The sequence below is a fragment of the Ambystoma mexicanum genome, chromosome 3p (assembly GCF_040938575.1).
Source record: "Ambystoma mexicanum isolate Mex_15411 chromosome 3p, UKY_AmexF1_1, whole genome shotgun sequence".
Lineage (NCBI taxonomy): Eukaryota > Metazoa > Chordata > Amphibia > Caudata > Ambystomatidae > Ambystoma > Ambystoma mexicanum.
This window is the reverse complement of record NC_090925.1, coordinates 863,987,961-864,002,667: the sequence shown is the minus strand read 5'-3', so window position 1 is coordinate 864,002,667 and position 14,707 is coordinate 863,987,961. Positions and strand designations below refer to the sequence as shown.

General features: G+C 44.2%; 1 protein-coding gene across 3 annotated transcripts in view; it reads right to left on the bottom strand.

Annotated features, from left to right (window-relative positions):
* Nucleotides 1-14,430, bottom strand: part of PAGR1 (PAXIP1 associated glutamate rich protein 1) — a 245,088-nt gene extending 230,658 nt beyond the window's left edge. The window contains exons 1-3 of one of the 3 annotated variants that reach the window (XM_069652027.1): nucleotides 13,394-13,590; nucleotides 11,994-12,178; nucleotides 5,559-5,619 (exon numbers count right to left, since the gene is read on the bottom strand). The gene's annotated coding sequence lies outside the window, so the exon portion shown is untranslated. Of the gene's footprint in view, nucleotides 1-5,558; nucleotides 5,620-11,993; nucleotides 12,179-13,393; nucleotides 13,591-14,291 lie in introns of those variants that run through there. The other 2 variants (XM_069652024.1, XM_069652025.1) reach the window with 2 other exon arrangements.
* Nucleotides 14,431-14,707: the final 277 nt, after the last annotated feature.

Sequence of the window (14,707 nt, the reverse complement as noted above, 5' to 3'; positions counted from 1 at the left end):
AAGGCAAAGCAAAGTTGGCAAAAGGTGCCATGCGCGAACTCGAGGAGCGTCTTACCTCTCGTGTAGTCTGTGTTTATGCCTCCGGGTTCAGCTAAAATGAGAAGTGAAACCCCTTGGCATTATATAGTTTGATAGTCCCATGTCTATTGGTCAAAAAACAGCATCCCTATTGGATGCTTGACTGTGGTTTCTGATTGGTTGCTGGCGGTGCTGAATACGGCTGTGGCGCCTAAGTGCGCATTGAGCAGACATGGGCTAGGGAAGCCTGACTGCTGGGAGGAGTTCCTGCAAGAATTTGTATGCATGGCTGCGTTGAAGTGGCTGGTAGTAATGTGCCAGTGATCCCTGCATAGTAATCAAGGTAATGCGATATGGACATGGGTCCCTGGTTCATCCAGTGTGAAGGGATTGGAACTGTTATCTGGTGCGCATTGGCAGGGCATGTGCAAGCGGAGTTTCAGTGTTGGCAATGGATTCTGCAGTGGACTGTGTGCTGTGCTATGGTATATGGGCTAGTGCAAGAATGTCAGTGATCCCTGTAACTAAATCAAGGTGAGGGGGTGCAATTTCGGACATATGGTCCTGGTTCGTAAAGCTGGTGTCATGGTGCCAGACTTGCGCCTGGGTGTCAGTTGGGTCACCAAGTTAATACTAGTTCGTCCATGCAGGGGGCCATTAGGTATTGTCATGTGATGAAGGTCCTGAGAACTAGTGCCCGGTAATGACCAATGTCTAGGTTGATAGTTTCGTTCAGGTGGCATAGTGGGGTTGGTATAAATTAGGTAACAAATACATTTTACAAGAACACATTAAGCTCATGCTCGGTATCTTGTTTTAACATGTTCTCCCCAGTGTGACAATTTTAAACTATAATTGTGTACATTGTGGGCATGGTGTGTGCCCCGCTTGGACCCCCAACTGTGATTCCAAATGTGTACATATTGCTGTACTTACCTTTTAGTATTTTGACCTAATGCATTTGTGTTTTTACATAAATAAGTACATTTGTATACCTAACTATGTGGACAGTAATTGTAGTGGAGCAGTTCATCCCCTAAGCAGAGTCATTCCAGTATAACAGGCTAAGCCAAAGTCAATGGGCAAAAGTCTTATATGGGCTGAAGCACTTCTGGTAGGTAAGTAGAAAAAGCCTTTGCACAATGTTTTAGAAGTCTTTTAAGAAAGAAGAATCAATGTAGGGCCACAAGCTGTTTAGGCTTGTGAGTAGCAGAAGATGCAAGCAACGCTACGATGAGAGTTAGGTTCTCTCAGACTTTACAGTCCCTTTGTATTGAAGAATAAAGTGCAGCAGATGACTCCTGTTCCTGTGCAGCTCTGCAGATCTCACTGTTCCTGGGCCTCAGTCGTGGCGACAAGTGGGAGGACTTCTGGGGACTCCTGCACTGCAATGGGACAGTCAGTGCTCGCAACCGGCAATCTTTCCAACAAGTGACACTTCGATGTTTCAGCTCCTCGCGACTACCGGTAATAACACTGTGGTTTCTGGCTGTTCAGGTGGAATTTCCTTGCTTCACGCAGCCCGCGGTAAATCCACACCACGGTAGTTAAAATGAAACCACTTCTACCAGCCATTCAGTGAAGAAAGGGTAACATAAAATTGTTACATGAGAAGCTAGACAAAGGGGAAATGAAGCAACCCCTGCAGCACCCAATTGTAAGCTAGTTTGTGCTGGGTCTAGAAAGTTATAAATGTAAGTAAAGTCAATTTCACTTCACTGCTCTTGGAAACAGAAGTTTATCCAAGAGAATGTATTTAAACCTTTGGGAAATCTGAAAGACTTCCCTGTGTCACTGCACTGAAGGTGCTGGGTGACACAATGTAAAGGATTATGCCTATGGGGTTTGTCAGACTCCACAACTACAAGAATCAGTTAAAAAAAATAATAATAATAAAAAAAAATCACATTAAAATATACGAGAGAGTGGGGAAAAGGGTCTCACTCTCTCGAGGTTAAAAAAAAATCAAGTCCTCAAAATCCAGCAAAGTTGCTGGGGTCTCTAAATTGGAGGGAATTAGCACATTTCTGAGAATTCTCCCTCAGTACGTGGCTTGTTCTGGTACTTATGATGCTCGAGTGCCTGAGGGCAGGTATTGTGGTCCTGCTTCTCCAACTTCCTGCAGCCACTGCACATTCTTTCGGGAAAGGTATGGTGCCGAGCGTCGTGGGTCACTGAGTAATTCACTCTCAACGAGGCATCTGACCTGTGCCCCATCTCATTGACCTCCCCATGAAGAACTCCCTCAGCACTGTTTTGAAATTATGAAACAATCTCAACACCAAGTGAAGGGCGTGTGCAGGTGTGGCGATTCATTTTTGACCTATGGCTGTGTGAGCTCTGGAAGATGGTTTTGGGGACTTTTAGATGGACTAAAGTAGACTTTGGCGATAAACAACTAGGGATTCTGGCCCAGGCTGTGATCTCCTGACAAACGCCATTCATTCCCTGATGGGCATTTCCTGGATGAGAAAAAGACCCAGCAGGGCCCATTGAGTTAAACAACTGAGCAAGGGTGGGTAAGGTTTCACACAACACGCAGCCTGCTAACAAACATACTAAGGAAAGTGAAGGGAGCAACTGCTGTTTCCATCTCTCAGGCAGCCATTTCTCCAAACCTAAAGTACATGCCTCCCATACCTCTTAGCAGTCCACTTATTAAGAGTCCTGTCTCCAGACTACCCCCTCTACTCATCTGCCAATCCCCAGATTCTTGTTGTACACTACATCAATTTGAGACAGAGAGGGAGAGATACAGAGAGAAAGTGTGAGACAGGAAGAGGCTCAGAGAAAGAGTGCACAAGGTGGGCGGGGGGGGGGGTTGAATTCAGCAGTGAAATAGGAGCTATCTGCAGAGGCCAGTGGTAGGTGTGCGGGGGAGGGAGGAGCCCAGGCGGTTCTGCCTTGTTAGACCTTTTCATGTTTTGCTATGACTTTTAATGGCTATTATACATTATCCTGCCCTTATCATGCCTTGATGGACCACATTCTGCCTTGCTATATGTTGCTTAATTGTTTGCACACTCCCGAACCTTCTCACCATTCCACTCTTTAATCTTCTACTATACTGCTCCTGGGTACTCCACTTTCATTTTGTTCCTGTGCGTTCCACAGTAAATTTGCCCCTCAAATGTTTTGCGCCATGGTGTCGTACTGATTTCAACCCTGGACCCAATGTAATTAGTTCATTGCCAGATTTGTGTTCTCTGATGCGCAATGTAATTCGAGTGGCTGGCTCCTAGATTATTGCACCATGATATTGCATTAACAGAGTTGTTCTTAGGCACCCCACAAGGACTCTGCTCTCTCTGAACTCTCCTCTGGGACTACTGTCATCTACAGTGTAGTTGGTACCCTCTGCTGCATGCTTCCTAGGTCTACCACTCCTCTGTGTTTCTCATTCTCAATGTTGCACTCCGTCCTACTGCCAAAGACACCAGCCTACTCAGGAATATCTCCTCACAAGTGCCTTACCCCAGGGGAACAACTACTGAGGCGTTACGCCCAGCGCACCCCCACCCCACCCCCCAAAACAGGCACCACAAAACTCTCTGCACTAACCTTTGCAACCTCTTTGCTCAAACAGACTAAACATATGCTAGGTCACTAGGACACACCAAATGAATAATCAACCCAACAGACAACAACGCTAAACCTCTACAATCAACTTACAGACCACAGCACGGCCAATGCATCCTGTCACCATAAACACGTGAGGCTCCCCTCACATGCAGAGCTCAAGGTACTTCTGGTCTGCACCCATTTCTCTCTGCATCAGCCTAATCCACCTGCACACTTTCAAATCCATCAAAGCACCTAGAGATCATGCACGACACCAGTGTGTTGTATAAATCCCAGTAACAACATTCGTTGTCTTTTTGTATATATACTTTCCCTAACAAATCCCATAAATACCAGCACTACAAAAACCAACAGCTTTAAATATATCAGTCATCACCCCATCCTGGAGTGGGCTTGGGTGGGCACGACCCACCAGGTGAAGCCATGGTTAGAGCCCGGTAAAGCGAGTGTCTTGGCAGGGGGCTCAGGGCTTTTACCATTCAAGCCCGGCCCAGAACGGAGTAATTAATGCTCCAAGCAGGACAGCCCTTCATACTTTTTTTTTATATATACAATGGAATACGCACTGATCACGAATAGCCGGATTTCGTTTTCCAGGTCTGGCAAAATCTACTAACTCACTCGCATTGGAGAGGAGATTTTATGAAAGGGGAGTACTCTACCTTGCTGGAGAGTATGGGGATGTTGGAAACGTTTGACATCTACTGCAAAAAACGTTATTTGCAGTAAATGGAAAATAAATGTTTGACTTTGCATGACTAGCCTTAGGGTGGAAACACTGCACCAAATATGAAGTGTGTTTATGGTGACATGCACCATTGTACAGAAAGCACTGGTAAATAGTTTGTCACCATGGGGCGAGTGCATTCATCTTAGGTTGAGTATGTAAACTAAGGAACTCGACCTACTGGTCTAGTATGATACATTTGCAAAGCCTGTTTTTAGAAAAAACTGCAGACAAGTATGACCAGTGTTAGGAATACAACAGAGCTGTACTTTTACTATTAAGACCTTGTGCAGGCAGCTAGGGCACAAAGCGAGGAGATGGTGGGCGGGCATCTGAGTGGGGCTCTGTGTTCCGGGAGAGGGTGAGCATGAGGGGGGAGGAGCAAGAGACATGGGATCATTCAGGGCCTCGCCACCGGCTACATTTCAATCTGGCGGCCTGTGGGAGGACGAGGGGTGGACAGACATGGAATGCAGTATTTTACCTTTACCGACCCCTGTTTAAATCCTCCTGAGTGCTAATATTGCATTAACACACAAATGCACGCATGGGGAATAACTGGAGCAGAAGGCAGACAAAAAGAAGAGTTCGAGGGAGAAGTGGGAAAGGCAAATAGTAGTGCAACCCAGGTTTAATGGGTGGATGACAGAGGAGGGAAATGGGACTGAACCTAGCTTAGGGGCGCAATACTGATATTTGAGGATTTTTTAACAGGTTGCTTCAGCTGAAAAACTGATCAGGGAGTGGCAAGTCAAGCAGGCTTGGCACAGCCATTTATCTTCTGTGGGTGGCAAAATGAGAACAGCTGAAGTGTGAAATATTGCACCGGAGAGATTTAAAAATGTGAGCTGCTACCTCAGAGATAATAATAGGACCAGGGCAGAATAAATCACATTTTGGATAAAACGTACTCAACATTTTACCCTTTTGAGGATGATCAAATGGGTGGGATAACGTTTAATGGGAAAACGATAGTGGTGCTGGGAAAGAGTAAGTCGCATTTCAGGCATGCCTGAATCAGCATTTCATCCATCAGCGTTCTAAAAGCAATATCACCGACATGGAAAATATGGAACGAGGCAACATCATTAGGGCCAGTTAGGAAAGGACAAAGTCCCTCACAAGTCAGCTAGTTCAAACTCAACCTTTCATCATGATCATAATTTTAGGAGGGATGACTACTACCAAGGAGAATAATATTAAACAGAGCAATATCATTACAGACAAGTACCTCTGAAAGGTCGAGCGGGGCAGTCAGTCACATGTCAGGTGTGCTTGGCTCAGCTCTTCGGCTTTTGGAGAAAGGAAACATAAAAGTTCATTTGAGGTGGACAGCATTGAACAGGAACATTTAATCATCATGTAAATGTTATTTTTTGGACAATAGCTCTATAAAAAAGTATCCAAAATGCAAACGTCAAAGAACCATCAAAATGAATGTAAAAATATCAACATGATTTTTTTTTAAAGGACAAGTGCACAAACATTTTACAAAATAACACACATTTAACATAATATACACCTTGAATAAAAAGGAGTACTACGTTCCTCATCATGATATTTACTTGCTAGTTATGTTCTTCGAGGAGTTGGCCTTTATTTGTGTTTTACATCCGACATCAAGGCAACCTTCACCATCAAAGCAGACATCTGCCCAATCATTTTGGTCCTACCATGTGACCAACTGCTGCTAGAGTTGAATATAATAAGGCTCCCTGTTTTATGATATTTTTTTTCCAATCCTCATTTCCGTCTGCATTTATCCATATTTATGTTTTAGTCATTGTATCTGTATCTTCTGCTGATGTGTTAAATATCAATGCTGCGCTGTAAACTGCTACTAGGAGAAATAAATAACACTCTCATCCTCTCCATTGTGGTACTTTGCCAAGCAATTGGCCAGCAAGGTATAATCAACACCCTGAATAGTTAATCCAGAATGTCTGTATTTACAAATAAATACGGAAATGATATAGTGATGTGCGCCTGTATGTATCCAGATTTTACTTCCCAGTAAACTAACCTATTTTTCACAACAGCACCATCTAGGTTACTCGTTCTAATGTTCAAAGCCAATTTGGTATAGGTTGCTTGTTTATAGAGATGTGTTTTGTCTGTCACATTTAATAGCTCGATTAATGATGCCCAATAGTTTTTCCAACCATTCTCCACTATTATGATTTTATACGCTATGATAGGATATTTATAACAGCTTAATACCCAGAAGGTTTCTAAGCATAGTCCCGGGGATCGAACCTGTGTTGCTGCGTGTCATCTTGCTTCTAAGGGGAGCATGCTGCCCCTGAGCTATCCTCCCGAGACAACTATCCACCTGCACCTCAGGCCATTGCACCACGGACAAAAGAAAACACAATACTATTTAAATATGCCATAGTCTACCCAAGCATTTCAGTGAGATTTGAACGTTTAAACCACGGTGAGTGTTCACTATGTAATATAGGTTGGTCTAGCCAAAGCCATGAATAAGATCTAGGTATGCTTTATACCTTGTTACAAGAGTAGGCTCCCAATATTTTCATCTTTCAACCTATCTGTGTAAAGTTATTAATGACTTGAGAAGAGATTTCACGTAGGGTGGAACTGTATGGGCTAAAGAAAACCAGCATTCCTGATCCATTGTACTAGATTTTTTTGTATATTTGCGACCCATCTTATTTCGTAGTTTCCAAATGGGAATAACTCCTCTTCCTCCTTTACATAACAAATGTTCTATGTCAGTCCACAGTCAACCCCACGGTTTGGGGCAGTGGGGCAGCACTATGCAACTAGTCCAAATCATCCCCAACTCACGGTGTGCTAAACCATTTGCAGTCCTCCATTTATGCTCAAGACGCTGCTTTAAAAATAACTGTTTTAGTCCGATTCAAAAGCATTTAGCAACTGTATCTACTACACTTCCGTCCCATAGCCTATCTGGTACAAAACCGTACTCGGACTCCGATACACCGTTATTGCCGCTTTTGGAGAAAGGCAAGCCGTTCCGTTATAAAATCCCAATATTGCACCCAGCCATGGATTGCCTCATTTTCTGGTGTACTATAGGTATGATCAGATAAGTGCGATGAAAAAAATAGGCGCTCAACTAGGGAGATCGGACTATAGGATGTGTGGCTTCCCATTTTATTTTTATTTTTTAAATAAACAGGGAGGAGTCTGTTTTTGTACTAAAGACCTTTTCAAATATTCTAGTTCGATCTAGCCAGAACCAAATTGCATAATGCCCGTTTGCTTAAATTGGGCTTTGCCATTTTGATTTTGCTTGTAGTTTCTGAAGGCTTCTAGGCAAGCAATCAAGAGAACACCCATGTGTGTATATCTAGGGGCCTCAGCATTTGCGTTACTTGTGCCAATTGGAAATTACCAAAGTAAAAAAAGGCACTTTTGTTTTTAAACGTCTCAATTAGTGCACATTTGGCTTCACGACAGATACTATTATACCATCCTTGTCTCAATGTCAATGACTTTTCCCCTCCTCCCCCTATCGGACCAAGGTGAAAAATGTAACACTTATTTTCTTTTCCATCACCCCACATGCCTCAAGTATTTGGTTTGACGTGGGTACATCAGCCAAGATGACTCATTTCTGGTAGAATAATCTTTTCTATCTGGTTTTCAGGCAAATGCCAGGGTCATTTAAGATTATGCCTTAAGCCTTTAGTTTCCAATAGGTCATGGATTGGCTCACTAGGAACACACACAAAGGTAGCAATGATATTTGCAAATTAACAACCAGGTCTCTTTAATGCTTGACAATCTATTCTTGACAATGACTCTACAGTTATGAAGATATAATCTGTAAATGATCTTGGCCAAGGAGTTGTGAGCGCGGAAGTCGTCGAGATGTCACTTGGGAATCTCCAATTTGAATTCGGAAACCCAGACCTCAACATGTACACTTGCCACTTGTGTTTAGGGAGGAGGCATTTTTTTAGGGCGAGTAATATTTGGGTGCATGTGGTGAGCTGACCTCGCTGCAGCGCCAGTCCGGTTTATTCTTCTCACAAACGCTGGCCCACACAGGGATGCCGAGGAGGGATGCAGTCCCTCTGACAAAGTCACGCAGAAGACGTGCTGGGTGGAGACTAAGCACCGCGAGGAATGCTGCTCCTTCGATGAAGGCAGAGACCCCAACAAACCAGGGGCTGCTGAGGCAGGAAGCGAGTGAAGAAACCACAAGATGTAGCAGTGTTCCGTCATGTAGATGCTGAGGTCTCGAGCGGGGAGAAGGAAAGCAAAACATGCAGACTGAAGCGGTGTCGAGGGCACTGAAACGCAGGTGGCAGAGACTCTGACTTCAGTACCGAGTTCAACAGCTGGAAAGAAGGTAAACAGCTGCATCGGGTCTCTGAAGATCCCACAAGGGGCTGAAAGAAAGGCACCCAACAGGGTAAAATTAGCCCGTAGCCTACCTGGGGCTGAGACTTGGAATACCCCATGGAGGAAACATACCGGACAGGGCTAAACAAGCCTGTAGTCCACATGGGGCCGGGACATTGAAAACCCCCGGGAGGAGGTGAATGAAACACAACGAACCGGGCTTAACGAGCCCATACCCCACGACGGGCTGAGAAAACAATAACGCAGGACGGGGTGAAAGGAACAAAAGACACCACATGGCCGAACAAATCCTTGCCCCACCTGGGGCGAAGGGATAAGACATCTCATAAGGGGGTTTAAATAGAGATGATACTAATAGGGCAAAGCAGGCCCACAGCCTACACAAGGCTAAGAGTGAAAGCACACAGAAACAACAAAGAGCAAACTTTGTTTGATTTGTTGGGAATATCGACCTACCCAGGTAACTGGTAAGGAGAATATATCCTGGAAAAGCCAGGATAGCCCCAATAGTTTCTATCTTACAAGGAACTTGTATTATCTAAAGCTGAGAGACATTTCTTTTGTTGGTTTGGAGTTACCACTCTAGAAAGCAGAGAGCTTGGAGAAACTGTGAGAACAGTGTTTGTGTGATGGCCAGAAAACCAGCCACCACTAATTTTCCCAAGGGGGAGTAACCCTCAAGCTGAAGATTGGTCTCTTTTTTCAAAGTGGTTGTAAGGCAGAAATAAGTTAGCATAGCTTTGAAAGAAAAACAGATTTCGTTTTTGTGAGACGCCATGACGAGCACCCGTTTGGTGTTTTCTAGCATAGGGAATACCTTATAGAAATAGGGCTTAGGTTAGGGGATTTATTTAATTTGTTAGTAAACCACCTTGGGCAAACATTCCTCTTGCCCGTCTCCTATGTCCGACTTACCACAATAGCCAAACTGAAGTGTTTAGGTGAAAAACCTGGAATCGCTACCAGATGATACGTGATGCTGGACATATCATCTGCTCTCACTGTACAGGATAGTGCTCTATCTTTGGGAAAATGCTTTGTTTTCCCCCCTTTTAGTGACATTCTTCAGTCCATTTTCTGCTTTTTCTTTTCATGTAGCCATTTGCCCTAAACAGGGGGCAGACCAAATGTCAAAGGTCACTGCTGAGTTTATTTAAAGATTTAAAGGTCTACTTATTTGACAAAAAACAAATCAGCTTTTTTTTTTTTAAAAAAAAAGGTTGAATGTTTTTATTCACATCATGAATAACAATTAGCACGTTTCGCAGTTGTGCCACGCAGTGCAGAGCTTTGCCCCCACCAACGAAGTCGAAGTGCTCCAAAAAGATCCACGTGTTCACAGGAACAGGGCCATCCTGCGGGAACACAGTCTCACTCAGGAGTCACTAGGGAACATTTGGCCACTCCATGGCTTAGTGAGAATTCATCTTCTAAGATGCCCAGACTAATTGAGGCCCCTTCCATGAGACCAGCACTGACTACAGCCTGCTAGAGTTGAACCTTGCACGCTAGATCTTCCTTCCTAGGAGTCATATCTCCACGCAGAAAGCAAACTTTGAATGCAAAGGGCATGGCACCAGTATTAGCAGAACCATCATCGCTCTTTTCTGTGAGTGCTGACATGCCATCAGGCTAGGATCTCCAATCATACTTTTGGGCACCTTTTTTAGCAGGAGGGTGAGAAGATGTATTGTTGGCCTCCTTTGGTTTACTCTCATCAGTTGTCTTATCCACTGGTCTTGATGCGTTCAACTGAGCCTTTTTCTGGAATGGAGTACTCGCATACCCGTTTGCTGACTTTGTAAGCCCCTAGAGTCTGTATTGTTCTTGTCCAATAAATGCTGGTCTACCGATGCGTCACAGTTTTTAAGGACATGCTCACATGCAATCAGATTGTACATCCCTTCAAATGTCTGAACTTTTGTAACCAGTGAGCTCTGATATTTTAAAGAAGGATGTGCAAATGCCTCAAAGGTTTGATTTCCCTTTTTGGTGAGCCCCCTAACGCTCCTTAAATAGTGTTCTAGGGTTTTGCATAACTACCGGAGGATGCCGACCACGATTTCACTACAGAAGGGTCTCTCCCCAGAGGCTAACTGAATGATCAGTCAATGGCTCATAAGGGCTGCTCCCAATGATTTATCTTCCACCTCCTGGGAGGTAGAAACCAAGCTCCATTGCTATGAACCAGTCAAAGATATCCTTCTCTACCTCATACAGTTGGAATAAGGGGGTGCAGAACCTAGGGTTCCCTTGGGTGGCATTGTTGAAAAACACTCTCCTCACCACTAGAGGGTCTGCAGGGCTCCTTGAGAAACGCCAGCATCACTGTATCCCTCCGCTTCTGTACTATCAATGATGCTGCCTCCCTTTGTCTCTCCCTTTCATCCCTTTTGGTCTGTTCTACTAGGGCCACCCTCCTTTTGTCTAGAAGGAACCTTCTAGATGCTAGATCATACCCAGTGAGAGTACCCTGAAACCCTACTGAAACCTTGGGCCTAAATAAAGCATGATACACGACTGATGCTTGAGATCAGTGGGAAACTTGTGACCTCCCGGACACCACACTGCCGCCCTCTGGGAAGAATGGCAGGAACAACTATCACTTTTGCTATCCCCATTCTGTCTCTATGCCCCCTGTGGAATGGGCAACTGGGTTGGGGGATCGATAGCACTACTGGTCTGCTGAGTCTCCCCCGCCACCATAGCCTTCTCAAAAGCTAGGAGGCTCTTAAGCATTGCAGGATTACTATCCTTACTGTCGGGCGGGATTCTCTGGGCTTAACATAGCACACAAAGGGCACTGGATTTCAATCCCATCGCTGAGATCATGTGAAGCTCCATTGTGCAAACTCAAAAAACGTGGCAGACAGTATTTCTAGCATTGAAAATAGTCTTATTTTTGTTTACTTAGCTGTAGGCACGATCTGTATCAGATCCAACCGCTGCCAACCAGCACGACAAAAGGACTACTGCTCGGCAGGAGCACAGGGATAAGTAGTGGATAAACCACCTACTCCTACTCAGCCACATTACTAAACCAATAAAGGTCGAAAAGTGTAACCGCCTTTTTTCCTTGATTGATGAAAGACAAATCAAAGAACCAGGGGGCTCTCTTTTTATAGGTAGATCACAGGGAATTAATCCCAGGCAAGCTTGCTGTAAGGGTCCTATCCCTGTTGTTTTGACAAGTGCTCTTTGCCACGTGACATTACGCACAGCGTATACTGCTTGTAGGAAATGGAGCGAACAGAAAAAAAAGATAATCCTAACAAAGCAAGATGATTGTACCCTTTTGCAGGCCTACCTTCCCTTTCTGGCTACTCTTAACTCCACCCACTTTCCATGCCTGCTGGCATCAAAGGCATTTCAGTCATCAGCACCCTGTTGTGAGGCTGGCTTTCTTATGCCAGTGCCGACAGTCGAGTACCATTCCCAGGAGTCCTCCTTTTGGAAAGGTATATGACCTGGCGGAAGGTGTGTCTCTCGCTACTGGAGAATAAAAGGAGATAGCATGCTGGTTATTCTTCCACAAAGCAGCTGTGGAGACATTCACATACATCTTGAGGGTGTCACATTCACTTTCACTTTACTCACGCGCCAATCCCATACACACACATACATTTCAATAGCCTCTTACCTGCCAAAAGCAAAATCAGGTGTTTTCCTAAGCATTGGGGATATAAAAGGTTTATATTTTCAGCCTAGACACCAATACACGTGAGTCATGTCACATGTCAACCATACTCACACAGAGTTATCATTGGTGTGGTTGATATCAGATTGCTGTGGCTTTATAATTGTGTGCCCTCATCAGTCACCATGGCACAACCAGGAATTGCTTATTATTATAGATTACCTGCCACCAGAATGATTAATGCAGACAATTACTATAATTTAGAACAGAGGTACAGAACTTCAAATTTCTACCTCTGTCTACAATGACTTTGTGACCTTGAAGCTGTCTGGGGTGCCAATGTGACCTTTGAACCTGCTCTTTGCCATAGCAGAGCTGGTGCTGCAATTGTCAGGCGACTGATTACAAGTCACCTGTGTGCACTACCATTTTTACATTGCGTATTTTTAAAGGGGTGTCTGATTAGCATACCTTCCTCTCAGAAACCGAATTACCTACGTTATTTTATTAAAAATAAAAAAAAAGATAAGTCTTTGACACCACGCCAAATAGCACTCTGTCACAAGGAAAATAAAGATTTTCCATGAATGTGCAGGATCGATCGAGCAAGCTGAAGCCAAGGGAGGGTGGGGTGTGGGGAAGAATCTCTGCAATAAAGTTGTTTGCTCTGCACACACCTGAGGAATCACCTCTTCTCTACCTTCTTCTAATAACGTGTCACCCGTAATCCTCTCCAAACCTGTTCTTTGCCTTCCTCCAAGCGATCTGAATCGAACCTATATATGCTTGTGGGCATTAAATAAAATAAATGTAGGAAAACACTAATTTTGGCTTTGCATGTAACATCAGTAATGCTACGGTAAGAAGGCCTGTTCAGGCTGAGTGTTTCAATATATGCCATTTTTGCTCCTCACTGCTGGCAACCCAATGACACTCCTCCTCCCACCGTGACCAAGCGCCCTCCCCTTCCTCGCACGCCTGTTATTATACACAATGGCAGGTGTTCCCACGGACATTCACAAGCGCACAACCCCTTGAATGCATGCACTTCTTTTATCCCCTTCGCTTACCTGCTCATCGCACTGGCCTAAACTCCGGATCTTGCCACACATTGATGCCCCCACCATCCATGCTAATGTTAGGAAGCAGAGTGAGGTGTCAATCCAACATCTATCCCGGGTCCTGGTTCCTGTCGTGCGCGGAATGCCAGGTACACGCCAGTCCAGAGAGCCCACCAAGTGCCAGCTGGGAACCGCTGGTCCTGCAACTGCTTCAACAAATGGCACTGCTAATTCCAGAATCTATGACATTACATCTCGTCTCGCTATGTGGGCCCCTTTCCATTGCTTGGCCATTTACTGCCTTCCTCCAACACATGCCCCTTAACCGTCTCCAGCTTTGCCCGGGCCTGCCTATTGCTGCTTCATCTATTTTGCATATTCAAGTGTGCTACAACAATAACGTCAAAGAAAATGTATTAAGTACCTTGGTGATAACTCGTACAAAAAAAGTTAAATGAACCCCAAAATATATACGATTACAAAATTAAAATGATTAGATCACATATGTATATGTGGAGATCTAAAGTGGAAAATAGATCATCCCCCACAAGCAGTGAGTCACTACAAAGGTAGTATAAACAAGGCTCTGTCAGCAGTGTTAGAACAGAACTTTGCATTTTGTGAAGCAGCTCCGCCGTCACATGATAGGCGTTTGCCTAGAGTTCCCCAAAATGGAATGCAATGGGGACCCTTAGTTCCTGCACAAATCTGTGCAGTATCAAATCAGAACTTTGTGGGGCTAGCCTTTCACAACAGGTATAAGGGAAAAGTAGGGCTCAACTTTATCTAGAAATGAGTGAATGGCAATCACAAATATTTACACTTGATTTATCTACAGGAAACGTTGCGCAGTAACCTTCGCGTGAGTTCTTAAAACGCGACAGATATGTAATTAGACCACACTTACCAAAAGCTCAAAATAAAATTCAAAATTAAGAATAGTCTGCCATTTTGTGCTTCCGCCCACACAGACGCCACGTCCGTCGGCCAATGTAAATGTCATCAAAGGCAGACACTCTTACAAATATCCCATTATACTATTAACATTGAATGCTTATACATAAAATATGACCCACAACCGTTATAAAAGCAAGGATTTCTAAAACTGGTAAGAACAGGTGGTGTATATGAAGACTCGCTTTTGAACAATAGGTTCAAGTACCAGGAAGCGGTGTAACCAAATGCCACATCTGTCATAAGCCTTAGATTAGTCGGTTTTTAAAAATGCGGGGATTTTGCAGGTCTAAAACTCGTGTGAAAATTCGTCACCACGACAAAAAGAAAAAGCTCGATGAGATGAACGGTTGAAGACCCCGTTCCAAC